Source organism: Dioscorea cayenensis, chromosome 9, assembly GCF_009730915.1.
Source record: "Dioscorea cayenensis subsp. rotundata cultivar TDr96_F1 chromosome 9, TDr96_F1_v2_PseudoChromosome.rev07_lg8_w22 25.fasta, whole genome shotgun sequence".
In the NCBI taxonomy this organism is placed as follows: Eukaryota; Viridiplantae; Streptophyta; class Magnoliopsida; order Dioscoreales; family Dioscoreaceae; genus Dioscorea; species Dioscorea cayenensis.
In genome coordinates, this window is record NC_052479.1 from 9,887,009 (window position 1) to 9,891,422 (window position 4,414).

Genomic DNA, 4,414 nt, shown 5'->3' on the forward strand with positions numbered 1-4,414 from the left:
ACGAGCCTAAGAAGAGGACTCCGACCCTAGCATACTGACCATGGTGCCTCAGATACTCGGCCAAGATGTGTCTCAAGTGAATAGGCTCGCTCTGCACCATGGAATACAAATAGAGTAGCTCCTGTTGACTGAGGAGTCCAGTGCTATCACCACATCTTTTTCATTGACCTGCTTAAAACGACGTGGATGTACCAGTATGATGGCTGAGAAAAGGCACGTGGCCTTAGAGACCCCCGACTCATATTGATCCTGGCCACACAATGTCCTATAAGTGCGCTGAGGAGTCAAATTACCTAGGTAATCAGTCAGTAACTGCTCATACTCCTCAGTATCTGTGTAGGCCTTGTCGTACAAGCCAAGTCTAACTGAGAATTGTGTGACGCTCATACTGTGGTACTAACTGAATGCACAGTACTGAATAACATCAATACTCGAGAAACTGCTGTACGAACGGTCGAATTCGAAAGATGCGAACACCTCTAATATGAGCATACGGATAGCCAGCTCTGGATGGACAATAATCTATACCAACTACCCACCGCAAGTAACTCCACAACCTCATCTGCCATCTCGCCCCCTAACTAGATCTCTCTAAGTGCGCTTAAGTCCAGGAAACCTAACCGACCAAACTTGAGCTTCGATAACCGCTCAAACTGGACCTGGTGTTCACGGATCCCAAACTCCATATGCTCATACTCAGGAAAAGGCTCACGGGGATGCTTATCAGCCGCTTTCTTTGATTGGGGAGCCATTCCTGCAAAAATTGAAAAAAAAACCAATCAAATCAAACTTGAAACCCTAGGTCTGCAGGAATCCACACAATCATGTGAAAATTCCACACGCCAGTGTGGATCTAGGGGCATGAAAGCCGCACGACCAAGTTACCAAAATCCTTCAAATACATCGTAAATTCACTCTAAAATAGTTCTAAAAGCATTCACTAACCAGTTAAACATGAAATCGAAGCAACATTGACCAATTAAAGCAAAAGAAATGAAGATTGGCAAAGAGAAAGGGAAAATGAGGCTTACCGATGAAATGAAACTCAAAAACTTTGAATGCGGCCGGAAAACTCACTCAAACCTCTATAAATAGACGGAGAAGGGCTGGGAAAGTGAAGAGAGACGTTCTCTGAGTGTTTGGGAGTTATAGAATGAAGAAATGCCAGTGAGTTTTAATGAAAAATCGCACTCTTGGAGTTTTGTGCATCTACATGGGCGTGTGGAAATTACATGCCCATGCGACTCCCTATAAGGCCTCTCACAGGGGCAGACACATGCCTCTGTGTGCTCTCGGGATAGCCCTAACTACCTCTGAACATATCCACATGGGTGTGTGAAATTCCCCCATGCCAGTGTACCCGACCCACAGGGACACCTACACGCCACTGTGGCCTCTCTGTCCTCCCGAGAAAATGACTAATTGTTCCACACGCCCCTGTAGAAATTCCATACCGGCGTGTTGATGCTCACAGAGGTACTCACAGGGGTCCCTCACACACCCCTGTGTGCTCTCTCAATGGAGAAGAAGTCTCTGAAAAGTTTCACAGGGGCGTGTGGAAATTACCCACGACCATGTGTCATTCACAGGGGCATTCACACACCCCTATGTCTTCTCGGGATGGAGTTTGAACACTCTGCAGAGATCCACACGCCCGTGTGGAAAATTACCCACGGCCATGTGACCGTTACAAGGTCGCTCACAGGGGCATTCACAAGCCCCTATGTCCTCTCGGGATGAGCTCTGAATGGAAACACATGCCCGTGTGGAAATTTCACATGCAGTGTGTCTTCTCTGGATGACTCAAAACAATTATAGACTCTGCAGAAAAATTTCTGCAATACTTATACACATATGGAGACTGCCTATACATTGAAAAACAATCCAGAGAATCATGAAAACACACTGAAACGACCAAGAAACTTTGCCAATTATAATTAAGCACACCAAAACACCAACGATCCACGAGAAAAACACAACAATAGCATGTACAAAACAAGACACCAACACTAAAGCTCTTATTCATGGAAATACTAAACTAAAACCTAGAAAAATAGTAAACGCTTGGGTTGCCTCCCAAGAAGTGCTTGTTTAATGTCACTTAGCTTGATGTACCGGACCTTACCTCACAGGGGCTCATAAATGAAGATTGCCCTCTTATATAAACCCTGAAAGCATGATACACACAATTGTTTGAAGGTAAAGAGAGAGTTATCGAGTTTGTTACCACATAAGGGTCCGTCACCCTTACTCTGTGAATACACATACCCATTAGTATTGGGACACTTCTTGTGACATCTCTTTGCTCTTTTCAACTTTTGGATCATCCTTGTCATAACTCCCATTGTAGGTTGCAACTTGTCCTCTAGACCAAGTGATAGGACTTCTTCATTCTCCACTTATTGATCTGGCAACCCCTCAAATAGGTCCGGACACATCATTTCCTACACATATTTCATCAATTAACTCATTAGTGGTGTCAAGGAAATACAAGGTATCATCAAAATCAAGAGAATGTCGCATGGCTTCGGCGAGGCGATATGTCAACTTGTCATCACCAACTCTTAATGTCAACTCCCCACCGTCCATGTCAATGAGAGCTTTGGAAGTACGTAAGAACAGCCTCCCAAGTATCAATGGAACCTTGGCATTCTCATCAACATCCAACACCCCAAAGTCCACAGGAAATATGTACTTGTTAACTTTTGCAAGTACATCTTCAATGATGCCCCTCGGATGTTTAACTGTTCGGTCGGCCAATTGAAGTGTCATCCAAGTGGGCCTAGGCTCTCCTAAGCCTAACTTCTGAAAGAATGTGTAAGGCATGACATTAATGGTAGTCCCTGAATCTGCCATACCTTCTCTTTACCCAAGTTACCAATGTTACATGGAATGATAAAGCTTCCGGGGTCTTTCTTCTTGTTCGGCATATTCTTCTGAAAAACCACCGAACATGAAGCATCTAAGATCACAGATGCACTCTCCTCCAAATTCCTCTTGTTGGTTAAGAGGTCTTTAAGAAATTTTACGTAGTGAGGCATTTGGGACAAAAACTGCTTGAATAGACCCAAAAACTTCTTCTATTGCTCATTATTTTGGTTATTCTTCAACCTTGAAGGATTAGAGATTCTTGGCTTGTAAGGTGGGGGTGCCACCTCCTTCTCTTTAGCTCTCTCCTCAACCTCCATAACCTCGGGTGACTTAACATTTGTCTTATCACTAGGGAGTCTACTCTTAACTTCACGACCACTTCTCAAAGTGATCACTTTCACATGTTCTCTTGGATTAGTCTCCGTATTGCTAGGCAAACTCTCTTGAGGTCCTTTTGAGAGTGACTTCACAATTTGTCCTACTTGGTTCTCCAAGTTTTGTAATGATGCGTTGTGGATGCGAAGTGTGGCTTCAACTGATTAAAATCTTTTATCCGACGATTGAATAAACTGGTCAAAGCTTTCTCTAAATCAGTCACCCGGTTCTCCAACCCTGAAACTTGATTCTCTATATTTGGGGCTTATTGTTGTTGTTGTTGGAAACCTGGTGGTGCTATAGCCTTCTGTTGCCCTTGATTACTCCAAGAAAGGTTTGGGTGGCTCCTCTACCCTAGTTGTAGGTGGTGTTATACGGATTTCCTTGACCTGTCATTGCATTACCTACAAAATCAGCCTGTTCCATGGAAATGCTACTACCAATAGAAATCGGGTAATTAGATGGAGCATGTCCTCCCCCACACGCAGTACAACTCATCACTGCTGCCCCTCTAGGAGAAGTTAGAGTGTCTAACTTTTTGCTCAATGATTTAACTTGGGCCGCTAATGATGTGACTACATCAATCTCATGAAGTCTGGCTACCTTCTTTCTATCTCGTGTGTTCCATTGATACTATTCATAGTCATTTCTTCAATAAGATGTCAGGCTTCTTTGGGGGTCTTGCTTCCTAAGGTACCTCTTGCTGTAGCATCAAGTAATTGCTTTATGCTTGGGTTCAAACCATTATAAAAATTTTAGATGATCATCCACTCGAGGAAACCATGCTAAGGACATTTCCTCAGGAGATCCTTCAACCTATCCCAAGTCTCAAAAAGCTACTCCAATTCTGTTTGCACAAAAGAATATATCTTATTCTTAAGCTTCGCAGATTTTCTGGGAGGGAAATATCGGGCAAGAAAAGCTTCTACCATCTCGTCCCATGCAGTGATCGATGCTCTAGGTAATGAATGTAGCCATTGCTTTGCTCTCCCTTTCAAGGAAAATGGGAAGACCCTTAACTTGATAGCATCATCTGTAACACCAATAATCTTAAGCATGTCGCACACTTCTAAGAAGTTCTCAATGTGATTGTTTAGATCCTCATCAGCCAAACCATTAAATGGTGCCAACAGTTGTAACATCTGGATAAAGCCTGGCTTAAGTTCAA

General features: G+C 43.4%; 1 non-coding gene across 1 annotated transcript; it reads left to right on the forward strand.

The window, feature by feature from the left end:
- Positions 1 to 4,023: 4,023 nt before the first annotated feature.
- LOC120269709 lies at positions 4,024 to 4,130 on the forward strand. The gene has a single exon (XR_005539349.1). It is a non-coding gene; the product is annotated as a small nucleolar RNA R71 (small nucleolar RNA).
- The last annotated feature ends 284 nt before the right edge of the window (positions 4,131 to 4,414 follow it).